Here is a 14,008-nt window from a genome sequence, read left to right on the forward strand (position 1 = left end):
CTCAGTCTTTTTTTTTATTATTTTTTTAATGTTTATTTATTTTTGAGAGAGGGAAAGAGAGCATGAGTCAAGGAGGGGCAGAGAGAGTCAAAGACAGAATCTGAAGCAGGCTCCAGGCTCCAAGCTGTCAGCACAGAGGCCAACATGGGACTTGAACTCATGGACCGTGAGATCATGACCTGAGCCTTGGTCAGTACCTCAACTGACTAAGCCCCCAGGCACCACTTAAATCCCCATTCCTCAAGTCACTAGGACCAGATCAATATTCCTATGTACAGAACATGTTGTCTCATATACCAAAAAGAGGCCTACCAAACATATTTCTTTTTATGCGATATGGAATGCAAGATTTAACAATTTGCCTTTTACTTTGGAGGGACATTCCAGCACACTCCAAACACTGAAGCCCTAAAAAAACTTACTGTTATGGCAAACCCCAGGATTTTCGTAGGGTTTATTTTCCACTTTTAAGCTTGTTGTATCTTACCCAGTCACCTCTTACTCCTCTTGCTGGATCAGCATGATGTCATTGATTTAGTGAATCAAGGAGATATTCTGTGGGACATCTAGATTGTCTAGATCTATTTAGACTATACCAGGACAGAGAAGAGAAGAAACACTGTGAATGTATATTGTTGTCTATTCCATATGGGAGTGAATTGTTTCTGATCCTTTTTTGCTAATTAAGATAGAAAAGAACACATTTACCCAGTGAATGAATGCCTACTATGTACCTGAGGTCAGATTAATCTGCTTTAGCAAAAATATTACCTTTGGTACAGCAGACTCCTACCAACATATCTACCCACTTACCAAAATATATAAATAATGGTAATAGTAGGTAATTGACACTGATATCAAGTAATTGACATCACCATATAAGCTTAAGTCACACAGCATGATGGTTCAATCTACATATATTGTGAAATGATTACCACAAGAAGTTCGGCAAACATTCATCATCTCATATAGATACAATAAGAAGAAAAGAAATAATAGAGAAAGAAAAAAAAATTCTTTGTGATGAGAACTCAGGATCAACTCTCTTGCTTCTTAATGGGTTTATTGCTATGAAATTCCCTCTAAGAACTGCTTTTGCTGCATCCCATACGTTGATATATTTCCAATATCATTCCTCTCAATAAACTTTTAATTTCCCCTTCAATTTCTTCTTTTATCCATTGGTTGTTCAGGGGAGTGTTATTTGATTTCCATGTGTTTGTGAATTTTCCAGTTTTCTTCTTGTTATTGATTTCTAACCATTGTGTTTAGAGAAGATACTTGGTATGATTTCAATCTTCTTGAATTTGCTAGAACTTTGTGTGTGTGTGTGTCTGTGGCCTAACATATAGTCTATCCAGAAAATGTTCCATGTATGTTTGAGAAGAATATATGTTCTGCTGTTGTTAGATAGAATGTTCAGTAAACGTCTGTTAGGTCCATTTGGTCTAAAGCATTGTTCATTCTCACTGCTTCCTTATTGATTCTCTGTCTGGATGATTTATTTCTCCTTTTAACTCTGTTAGATTATGCTTTATATATTTAAGTGCTTAATGTTGGGTGCATAAATACTTATAATTGTTGTATCTTCTTGATGGATTGACCCTTTATCATTATATAATGACCACCTTTGTCTTTGTCTCTTTTTACCATTTTTAGTTTAAATCTATTTTGTCTGATGTAAGTATAGCTACTCTGCTCTTTTTGTTATTATCACCATTTGCTTGAATGACTTTTTCTTTCCCTTGGCTCTCAGCCTGTGTGTGCCTTGAAGGCTAAATTGAATCTCTTGTAGCAGCATATTGTTATATCTTGGTTTTTTGTTGTTATTGCTGTTGTTGTTTGGTTTTTTGTTTGTTTGTTCTTTTTTTATCTATTGAGCCATTCTGTGTCTTTTGCGTGGAAAAGTTAATCTATTTACATTAAAAAAAATATTGAGGGGCGCCTGGGTGGCTCAGTCGGTTAAGCAGCCGACTTCGGCTCAGGTCATGATCTCACGGTCTGTGAGTTCGAGCCCCGCGTCGGGCTCTGTGCCGACAGCTCAGAGCCTGGAGCCTGTTTCAGATTCTGTGTCTCCCTCTCTTTGACCCTCCCCCGTTCATGCTCTGTCTCTCTCTGTCTCAAAAAATAAATAAACGTTAAAAAAAAAAATTAAAAAAAAATATTGATAGGTAACAACTTACTGTTGCCATTTTGTTAATTGGTTTCTGGTTGTTTTGTAGCTCCACTGTTCCTTGTTCCTTATCTTGCTGTCTTTTTTTATGTTTTGATGTTTTTTGATATTAGTATGCTTTGGCTTCTTTATCATGTTCTTTTGCATAATTGCTATAGGTTTTCCTTTGTGGTTACCACGAGACTTACATAAAATAGCTTAAAATTATAACCCTAGTTTATAAGTTTATAATAACTTCATATTAATAGAATTCCTAAACTTTACACTTTTACTTCTACTCTTCACATTTTAGGTCATTGTTGTTCCAGTCTACATATTTTTTATCTTGTGTAACTAATAACAGATTATTGCAGTTATTGCTTTTTTACTATGTTGATTTTTATTTAGTTCATTTTTTAAACTTTTAAGTTAGAGCCATTAGTGAATTATGCACCACCATTACAAAATTACAGAATCTAACTTTGACTATATATTTACTATTACCAGTAAGTTTTATGCTACCTTTTATATGTTTTACGATGTTAATTATTATCTTTTTATTTTCACTCAAGGAACTCCTTTTATCATTTCTTGTAAGGCAAGTCTAGTGGTAATGAATTCCCTCCAGCTTTTGTTTGTTTGGGAAAGTCTTTACCCCTCCTTTCATTTCTGAAGGGCAGCTTCATTAGGTATAGTATTCTTGGTTGATAGTTGTTCTTCTTTCAATATTTTGAATATGTTATCCCATTCTCTCCTGGCCTGAATTTGATATTGATTGATTTGTATTGATAAATCCACTGATAGTCTTATGGGGAGGGGAGGTTTCCCTTGCATGTAACTTTTCTCTCTTGTTGCTTTTAAAATTCTTTCTTTGTCTTTGGTGTTTCAAAATTTAATTATAATGTATGTTGGTACAGCATTATGCAAGTTCAACTAATTTGGGGTCCTTTGAGCCTCATGGATCTGGATATCCATTTTTCTCTTGAGCTTCAGGAAGTTTTCATCCATTATTTTTTAAATATATTTCTCTATTATTTTCCCTTTCTCTTCTCCTCCTGGAATTTGCAGAATGTAAATATTGCTTCATTTTATTGTGTCCTATAAGTCTCATAGGCTTTCTTCGTTCCTTTTCATTCTTTTTTTTTTTTTCTTTTTGCTCCTCTGACTGTATAATTGCTAATGTTCTATCCTGTGGGTCACTGGTTCTTTCTTTTGCAGGGTTGAGCCTGCTTTTGAAACTCTACTGAATTCCTCAATTCAGTTATTGTACTTTTCAATTCTAGTATTTCTGGGGTTTTTTTTTTTCTTAATTCTTTTTTTTTTTTTTTTTTTTTTGCTTTATTAAACTATTCGTTTATTCGTGCATTGTTTATCTAATTGTGATTAGTTGCCTGTATATTCTTATAGTTCACTAAATTTCTTTAAGAAGATGATTCTGAATTTTTTTGTCAGTTCATACATATCCATTTCTTTTTATTTTTCTTAAGTTTTATTTATTTATTTATTTTGAGAGAGAAAGAGAGCACACATGGGGAAGGGGCAGAGAGGTGGAGGAGACTGTCAACATGGAGCTCAGCCCAATGTAGTGTTCAAAGTCACAACCTCTGAGATCATGACCTGAACCAAAGTTGGATGCTCAACCAACTGAGACACCAAGGTGCCCCCAGATCTTCATTTCTTTAAGATCAATTATTAGAGCTTTATTAATTTTCTTTGATGGTGTCACATTTATCTGTTTTTTTATGATCCTTAATTCCTCATATTGGTATCTGCACAATTGAGTAACCAGGCTTCTTTTCCAGACTTACAGATTTGCTTTGGCAGAGATAGATCTTCACCAGTCTGCTCAGTTTGGGTCTCTGAGCATGTCTGCTTAGAATGTCTTGGGCAGGTGGGGTCTGCTATTATGGTCTATTTTGAGGTAAGGCAACTCTGAAGTTAAGGATGCAGGATTGTGCCACTGGCTGAAAACAGTTGAACAGGACTGTTGACTTGGTTTCCTACCCAAGTGAGGCTTTGGGATGGTCTCCATATTTACCTTGATTCTCTGGTCAGGCTTATTAGATGGTTGGGGTTGGGTACTATATTCAGTAATAGATGGGGCTACTAATTAGCTTCCTTGGTCTGGCAGGGCATTGGGATGGGACCAAGGGCCTATACAGCGCTTGGGGGACTCATATCAGATAAGAGTGCACACTGATTTCCCTGTTCAGATGAGGCTACTGGTTTTGCTCTGCAGATGGGGAAAGCCATGGACCATGCTCTCTGTTTAAGTGCCACTATAAGTAGGGATGTGGGATGGGCTACATAGCTTTTCTGTGTTCTGGTTAGGTTCCCTTCTCAAGCAGGCTAATGGCTGTATTCAGCACTGAGGGGTACTATGAATTAGTTTTCCTTCCCAGGAACAGTGGGAAAAGCAGTTCTAAAGCAGGTAATGCTCTTTGCTTGTTGTCTTAACTCAAGTTGACCCATGACCCCAGTTCCCTGGTTACACAGGTCCACTGGCTTTGCTTTACAAACTACTGGCTCTATCTGCCCTTCTTTCAGCTTAAGCACCACTGGGCTGCAGAGCTTCCAGGTGCTCTTGCCATCCCATCAGATGGGGCTGGAAGCCACAGCAGGTAGGGCTATAGCTAAACTCCCTTGCCTGTACAGGAAGAGGAGGGGCCGCTCCTGGCAACTCTCAATTTCCCAAACAGGTTGTCTAGTTGGAAAGGACCTGGCAGTACCCTCAGCCTTGATTTTGAATTGCCCTCCATATGTGCAGCAGGAGAACTCTCCTGCTAGTTTTACTCTGGGGGCTATCAGCACTGCCAACTCATTTCTTGGCTTTAGCATTGCCAGACTGCACAGCTTCCAGGAGTTCACCAGCCCTTCTGGTTAAATGTGGCTGGGAGAGATTCTCCACAGTGGGTGGGACTGTGACTCGACTCCATAGTGAGGCATGGGCATACCAGGCTGTAGTGCTGGCAAAACTCCTTGTTTGAGTATCTGAACCAGAAAGATCTGCCCACTAAGTTCCCTGGTCAGAGTGCACCCCTGATTTGTTTCTGCAGATAAGCTAATCTGCTGGTTTGGAATACTACTTGGGCACTACAGGTATAAACTTGGTCTGCCCAGATTGTGTGCTGGTTGTTACAAGTCCCTCCCCACCTTCTTCACAGTCAGATTCTCATTAATTGAGTCCCACAGATTTCCTTGAAATACCTATGGGGTGAGATCAGGGTAGGGGCTACCACAAAGCAACCCACAACGCTGGGGGTGGGGCAGTGCTGGTTGTATCCTTTGGTTTCTCTTTCCCACTGGAGGAACTAGAGGGTGAGTAGAAACCTCTCTATGTGGTGCTGTGCTGACCTAGGGGCAGGGCAATGTGTTTCTCTCTTAAACACATCCCTAACATACCTCTACCATCACCAGTCTACCAAAACTTCTCTTTTCAAAGTGACGAATCTCCCAACTAGATCTAAAGACCAGGTTTCAATTTTCATCTTAATTAACCTAGTAGAAGCATCTGACACAAATGATCACTCTCTTTCGTAATATTTTTATTCATCACCTTGTTTTTCCTACCCACTGGTTCTTCCTTCCTGATACCTTTTGCTAGCTATTTCTCTTCTCCCAGTCCTTAGGCTTTTTCTTCTTCTTTTCTTACATATATTTTCAGTCTCTTATTTATTATACCCAGTCTCATGGCTTACATATCATATATATGCCAATAGCCTCACAGTTTATATCCCTAGACCAAGCCTCTACTTTATATTCTATATTTGTATATCTACCTTCCTAGTAAATATATCCACAAGGGTCTCTAATATTTATTTAGAAGTCAGTAAGTCCAAAAGCAGCTTCTGATCATCTTACCTGCAGCCTGCCACATCTCAATAAGTAGTGACTTCTTCTTTTAGGCAAAAAGCCTTGGTGTCCTCTTGGCTTTTTTCTTTCATTTATAACCCACAGGCAATCCTCATGCTTCTGCCTTCAAATTATACATAGAATCCACTCATCCCTTCTGCCCTCTTCCTGGTTTGAGCTATACCTGGATTCCTAAAATAGACTCAAAACAAGCCTTGCTGCTCCTACTTTTACTTTCTTTAGTCCTTTCTCAATACATCAGCCAAATATTATTATATTCTTCTATTACAAAACTTACAAAGCTCTTCATCTCCCAAGATAAAAGCAAAGTTCCTTGGGATCTCAGAAGACCCTATGTGATGTGGCCACCATTACTTCTCTGACTTACTTTCCAACTCATTCATTCCTCTCAAAACTTCCTTGCCATTCTGGAATACTTCAGGAACGATCCCACCGCAGGGTGTTTGCCTGGCTGTTCACGCTGTCTGGAATACTCTTCCATCAAGTCCTGCAAGTATTTTCTCAATTAGGTCTATTCTGACTGCTTACCCTATTTAAATTTTTTTTTTCAACGTTTTGTATTTATTTTTGGGACAGAGAGAGACAGAGCATGAACGGGGGAGGGGCAGAGAGAGAGGGAGACACAGAATCGGAAACAGGCTCCAGGCTCCGAGCCATCAGCCCAGAGCCTGACGCGGGGCTCGAACTCACGGACCGCGAGATCGTGACCTGGCTGAAGTCGGACGCTTAACCGACTGCGCCACCCAGGCGCCCCTGCTTACCCTATTTAAATGAAAATCTACTGCCTTTGTTCTGTGACTCCTGCAATGCTGATCTTCATTAATCTGCCTTAGTATTTCTCATTCTCCTTTAGTACTTGCTATCTTTTATCACTGTATGTAAATTATTTATATATTATACATATTATTTGATCTAGTTAGAATCTAAACTTTATTTTGTCAGTGATGACAAACCTCCTAGAACAATACCTGGCATAAGAGAGGTTCAAAACATATTTGATGCATAAATTTTATTGAAGTTACCAAAAAAGACTAAAATCAATAGATATACCATGAAAAGATAGGATATCATAATAATATCAATTATCCCCAAGTTTATAAAAAGCTTAAAAAGAATTTATTTTAAATCATATACTAGAGTAAAATCAAGAATATACAAAATAATTATAGATAAGAAGTAATGTTGAGGAGTGACATTGCCACTAGGCACACAAATAAGTCAATGGAACCAAATAAAGAAGCCATATATGTATAATGTGACAATTTAGAATATCACAGCAATTAACTTTCAGTTCATAAGTAAAAGAAATAAAAATTATATAAAAGAAAATTATATTCCCCTTTCACAAAAGTTAATTATAGGTATAATAAAGGTTTAAATATGAAAAATAAAAGCTTAAAACATTTAGAAGAAAAAGGAGATTTTTTTATGACACTGATGTAGGAAAACATTTCTTAATCAAGAATGCAAAGATGCAAACACAAAGGACAGGATTAATAAATGTGATATCACTATGACAAAAGGTAAGTAAAATGTTGTCATCTACTTAGAGATAATATTAGGAAAATATTTGACTGGTAAAAAATTAGTATTTATAATATATATTTTTGAAGCTTATAAATCTATAAGAAAAATAAAAATCTCACATAGAAAAACATGAACAAAGGTTATGAGCATGAATTTTACAAAAAAGTAAACAGTCCCTGCAAATGTGGAAAGACAAAAATTAAAGTGGTATAATATTTACAACCACCTGAATGATAAATATTAAGAAGTCCAATAATATTCTGAGATGACAGGAGTGAAGCTGGCACTATTTTGGAGAACAACCCAAAATATCTAATGAGAATGAAAATTTGCATACCTATAGCACAGGAACTCCATTAGGCACATCCCCTTGAGAAACAGTTAACCTCTGTACTCAAAGAAATATAAAACCATATTCCCTGTGGAATTGTTCCAAATAGCAGTGATACCAAAACAGGAATTCATAGATGAAGAATATAAATACATAACTTAAGATATTTAAGCTGAGCCATTTTTAGAGGTGATGGAAAATATGCTGTCTGGTTGGAGTAGATTTTATAAGAATGAAGGAAATTGTAAAATCGGGATGTGAGAAACATTTTTAGTGAGGCTAGAGGCAAAAAAGATGGAGTAGAGATAAAGGCTGTATCTCCATTACTGGAATTACTGAGAAATATAGAGAGTTTTGTAGAAGACACTAGACTATAGAAAAGAAGATATTAAAGAGGATCAGATAATTGGGAAGCATGTACTTTAAAAGAGAAGTCTGATGTGGTTGCAAAATAATAACATGGAAATTGCCTTGTGAGTCAGGATAAGGGGGGAAAGACTCAGTAAAGAGAAACAATTAAAGTTAATGGAAGAAGAAGGAATATCAATATGCATGTCACTTATACGCCACTCTTCATTTATTCCCTGTTTCTTTATTTTCAAGTATAAATATAAAGATTTTTATAATGTTGCAAAACATCCAGAATCATATTTCCAATCTTTTCTAATGCTTTGATCAAAAACCTTGATGTCAGAAGCATAAAATACCTAGGGATAAATCTAACCAAAGATGTAAAAGACCTCTATGCTGAAAACTATAGAAAGCTTATGAAGGAAATTGAAGAAGATATAAAGAAATGGAAAAACATTCCGTGCTCATGGATTGGAAGAATAAATATTGTCAAAATGTCAATACTACCCAAAGCTATCTACACACTCAATGCAATCCCAATCAAAATTGCACCAGCATTCTTCTCGAAACTAGAACAAGCAATCCTAAAATTCATATGGAACCACAAAAGGCCCCGAATAGCCAAAGTAATTTTGAAGAAGACCAAAGCAGGAGGCATCACAATCCCAGACTTTAGCCTCTACCACAAAGCTGTCATCATCAAGACAGCATGGTATTGGCACAAAAACAGACACATAGACCAATGGAATAGAATAGAACCCAGAACTAGACCCACAAACGTATAGCCAACTAATCTTTGACAAAGCAGGAAAGAACATCCAATGGAAAAAAGACAGTCTGTTTAACAAATGGTGCTGGGAGAACTGGACAGCAACATGCAGAAGATTGAAACTAGACCACTTTCTCACACCATTCACAAAAACAAACTCAAAATGGATAAAGGACCTGAATGTGAGACAGGAAACTATCAAAACCCAAGAGGGGAAAGCAGGAAAAGACCTCTCTGACCTTAGCCATAGCAATTTCTTACTTGACACATCTCCAAAGGCAAGGGAATTAAAAGCAAAAATGAACTATTGGGACCTTATGAAGATAAAAAGCTTCTGCATAGCAAAGGAAACAACCAACAAAACTAAAAGGCAACCAATGGAATGGGAAAAGATATTTGCAAATGACATATCAGACAAAGGGCTAGTATCCAAAATGTATAAAGAGCTCACCAAACTCCACACCCAAAAAACAAATAATCCAGTGAAGAAATGGGCAGAAAACATGAATAGACACTTCTCTAAAGAAGACATCTGGATGGCAAACAGGCACATGAAAAGATGCTCAATGTCGCTCCTCATCAGGGAAATACAAATCAAAACCACACTCAAATATCACCTCACGCCAGTCAGAGTGGCCAAAATGAACAAATCAGGAGACTATAGATGCTGGCGAGGATGTGGAGAAACAGGAACTCTCTTGCACTGTTGGTGGGAATGCAAATTGGTGCAGCCACTCTGGAAAACAATGTGGAGGTTCCTCAAAAAATTAAAAATAGACCTACCCTATGACCCAGCAATAGCACTGCTAGGAATTTACCCAAGGGATACAGGAGTGCTGATGCATAGGGGCACTTGTACCCCAATGTTTTTGCAGCACTTTCAACAATAGCCAAATTATGGAAAGAGCCTAAATGTCCATCAACTGATGAATGGATAAAGAAATTGTGGTTTATATACACAATGGAGTACTATGTAGCAATGAGAAAGAATGAAATATGGCCCTTTGTAGCAACGTGGATGGAACTGGAAAGTGTGATGCTAAGTGAAATAAGCCATACAGAGAAAGACAGATACCATATGTTTTCACTCTTACGTGGATCCTGAGAAACTTAACAGAAACCCATGCGGGAGGGGAAGAAAAAAAAAAAGAGGTTAGAGTGGGAGAGAGCCAAAGCATAAGAGACTCTTAAAAACTGAGAACAAACTGAGGGCTGATGGGGCGTGGGAAGGAGGGGAGGGTGGGTGATGGGTATTGAGGAGGGCACCTTTTGGGATGAGCACTGTGTGTTGTATGGAAACCAATTTGACAATAAATTTCATATATTGAAAAAAACAACCTTGATGTCATCAAGAGTAATTACAAACACCAGGCCCAGCAGTCAGGCAGGTGCACAGCCTTTCTGTCACTTGCATAGATATTTTCAATAGGAAGGTGTAGCCTGATTGATCACTTTCGGTTGGTTGAATTTGAAGGTGCTATAAAATAAATGAAGCCCGTGTAGAGAAGAAAGAACCAAAATCATTTTTCTCTTCCTCAATGCTTAATTTGCTATCGTTTTTGGATATCAGATTTAGATAATAATTAAACATTCTTTTAGTCTGGAATGCTGGAAAGGAAAAAAAAGGAGAAAAGGAAAGAAAAAAGTATGAGTTTCAATAAGTCTGTTACCATTTGGAATGGCTCCAACCTTTCAACTGAAGTCATGGTAAAACAGAAATAAGCCTTAATTATCAAAAGGTCGAATTAAAAACAGGAAAAAGAAATGCATTGAGTGGAAAAGCAAGTAGGGGCCGGTCTGTAAGAACCCCTTTGGTATTCCAGTCCCCATATAGGCCCTGTCCTCTAAACTGTCATGTACTACAAAAGCACCTCTCCTTCTTTTTCCCTCACCTGCCATTCCTGACTTTTTATATGTAATTTAATGAATAAATAGTAAACAGATTAAATATATTGACTTTACATATATTTACTTAAGTAAATTGACTATGAATATCTTGAATTAAAATTTTTTGAGATATCTTATTTCTTGAGATTGGTTTACATTTTTTTAAAGTTTGAAGGAACTATTTTTGAGCTCAGGTGCCAACACAAGGATTGGGCTGCAGGCCCATCACCTCCTTATCCGGAATCTGCCTCACTCTTCCATACACAGGTGCAGATCTCAGAGCAGCCACATCCTGACCATGTGATCCCGTCTTCTGCCCACAGTTGACTGGGACTGGGGTAGTCACCACATCATGCAGAGCCAGAGTCTCTTTAGCCAGAATTTGGAATTGGAACTGAGAGGGCAATTCAGTTCCTCTTCAGGAAGGAATTTAGAAATGTCCTCTATAAGGACCTGAGAAACAGAGGAAGTCAACATGTAGAGGAGAAGAACAAAGCAAATGTGAAGGGAGGAGTAGGAGGGCTCATAGAGGAAAGAAGCAAGATGAGGAGAGAATTCTGACCACATGAGGACCCCTGGTTTCAAGGGACTAGCTGCATTTCAACTGTAATATTGAATGAAATAGACAATGGAATAGTCTTCATATAATAAGTTCTTTTTTTCTCTTTATGCTGGCTTGCATGGATTTTCTGTTACTTGAAAACAAAATTCCTAGCTACTATAATCACTTTCTAGTAATCACTGATCCTGTGATTAGGCAGGTCTTTAATATTATAAATTCTGCAAGTGTAAATTTTACTGTGTAATCACATTAGTGTCCTGGTCTCATCAGCCTTCTCTCTATGCCTCACCCCAAAGCATTACTCTATCGATCTAGTGATTAAGCCTCTAAGAAATGTTTATAGAATAAATAGATTCAATGATCGATAGAGGCTTCACTCTTTAGAGACTTGTAAGAGTGCTATATTCTTGTCTTGCCTCCTCCCTTCTGCCCTCCGCCTCATGTTCACCACCCTGACACATACTTCTCCATATTTCCTAGTGACTTTGAAATAAAAGAAAGAATGTGGGTTGATGTAGGATATTTTGAAACTCCAAATGGTAACTTCTTTTAACTGTTATGGCCTCTGAAGCTCAGGATTATTTATGTACATTTATGAATAAAAGTTCTAGTTAATGAAGATATTAGTAGTTCCTCAAAAACAGTGGAGTATATTCATCATAACAAAGAACATCTAGGAACTGTCTTTGGAATTAGAGCTCCTGTGCTGGTTATTCTTTGTCTCCATATTCCGTCTTCTACTTCTGCTCTTCTCTGTGGCACAGAAGCTGACCACTCTGAAATACACCAGCAGGTTTCCTTATAAACTGGCTTCCAACTGGGTTTAAACACAGCAGTGGTGGCAGGAAACTGAAGAGCAGAATCAGAAAGAAGTCAGGATATTTCTTCTCTGATCCTTTTCTGTTTTGGCACGGTGTCTCAGAGAGTAGGTAATTTCTCCATGACGACAGCTCCTACGGGAAAGCCTCCTAAATAGTTCAAACTCTCACTGGGTCTCTGTAAACCTAATTTTCCCTTTTGCTATTCCAGGCCTAAATTAATATCAATCGTAAGTAGGGTGATAACTTCTCACTGTTGCTGTTCTACAATTGTGTCAGTATCCATTCTTTTCTCCCTTACTTCTCCTCATACCTCTGAAAGCCCCACTATTAAAATTCCTTTATTTGAACCATTTGAGACAAATGCCAGGACTGTGACTTATTCAGCAGCTACTGCTCTCAGGCATAAAAAGTACACTAAAGTGTAAATGACAAGTTACTATCTAGGGTTATCTAAGCCTACGTCTACTGAAACAGTCTATTACGAGCAAAATACATTCAGTGTGTGCTCCAATTCTGAGTCAATTTGATTATGTGGGAAATTGTCCTAAAGTCAGATTTTAGAGATGTCCTCTAAACATAAACTTTAAAAGAGTTTTGTTTTGTTTTTTGTTTTGTTTTGTTTTGTGATATGAAACAAATTAACAAATTAGGTCTTGCCTTTTTCATACATAAAATAAGGAAGTTGAACTATCTCCAAGGTGTCTTCCAAGTTTGAACATTCTTTGATTAAATTCTTTATAGAAGGATTCACATTATAAACTGCCAACAGCTACTGATAACAATTTTGTTGAATTCCAACAGATGGAACAACCACAGCAAAGCACGAATTGCCTTTAATGACAACTAAATGGGATATATGCACATATATAAAGGGTACTTTCCTCTCCACAGATGAACTGCTTTTTTGTTTGTTTGTTTGTTTTCAGTATGTTTTACCTTGCATGTAATGATGATATTCTTTATAGGTCCTTTCTACACACTTTCTTTTTCAGAAATGATTTTAACCTAATAAATGAGGTCCTAAAATGTATTTATGTTTTTTTGTCTGTCAAATCCTACTTTTCTCACAATGATCATAATCAATCTGAAAATAAATTTAATTAATATTTTTTAATGTCTCTAAGAAACAGAAAACAAGCAAGTTGAGCCCTAAACTTTCTCTAGTTTACTACCATGTTGAAAGAGTTTCTAAGCCACGGACAGGGAGAAGAAACAAAATAGGGCCCACTGGTCTCCCTGAATTGAGGAAAGAGTTGAAAGTATAAGGGACTAAAGCAACTGGAGTTTGTAGAGGAGAGTACTAGAGAGGAGAGAGTCACATAGAAATAGAATTCTGGATGTTTGCAGAGCACTCCACTTTTAGTCTTCAGCTGGTTACTGGTAAGAACATGCATACAAGGAAACAATCTGAGACCAAGTAAAGAACAATTAGAAAGGAACAGGCAGATCAGTCTCCAGAGCACATGTAGAACTTATAATATTTAATAGTCCCACCAGACAGAGGGGGAGAAAACTTCCAGTACATAAGGAATGGGGTAGAGTACTCAGACAATATGACCTCAATTAGGGAACAAAATGATCCCAAGACTAAAGGCTCCTCTGGTCCTGCCAAAGAAAGCTTAAAAGCAAGTCTTGAAAAAATAAAATTGTTTTTGAGTAACTTAACTGTGCCCTAGAAAAATAAAACAAAATAATAAAGCAATAATAAAGTGTGGGACAACTTCAGAAAGTCTAA

The 14,008-nt window shown here is 37.3% G+C and overlaps 2 long non-coding RNA genes across 7 annotated transcripts in view; one reads left to right on the forward strand and one right to left on the reverse strand.

Moving 5' to 3' along the window:
- LOC132686320 (uncharacterized) overlaps positions 1-14,008 on the reverse strand; it is a 390,554-nt gene that overhangs the window by 313,112 nt on the left and 63,434 nt on the right. The window lies entirely within an intron of this gene.
- Positions 1-14,008, forward strand: part of LOC144614853 (uncharacterized) — a 116,441-nt gene that overhangs the window by 910 nt on the left and 101,523 nt on the right. The gene's annotated exons all lie outside the window — the stretch shown is intronic.

This window comes from Panthera onca, chromosome F1, assembly GCF_046562875.1.
Source record: "Panthera onca isolate mPanOnc1 chromosome F1, mPanOnc1 haplotype 2, whole genome shotgun sequence".
NCBI classification, from domain to species: Eukaryota; Metazoa; Chordata; class Mammalia; order Carnivora; family Felidae; genus Panthera; species Panthera onca.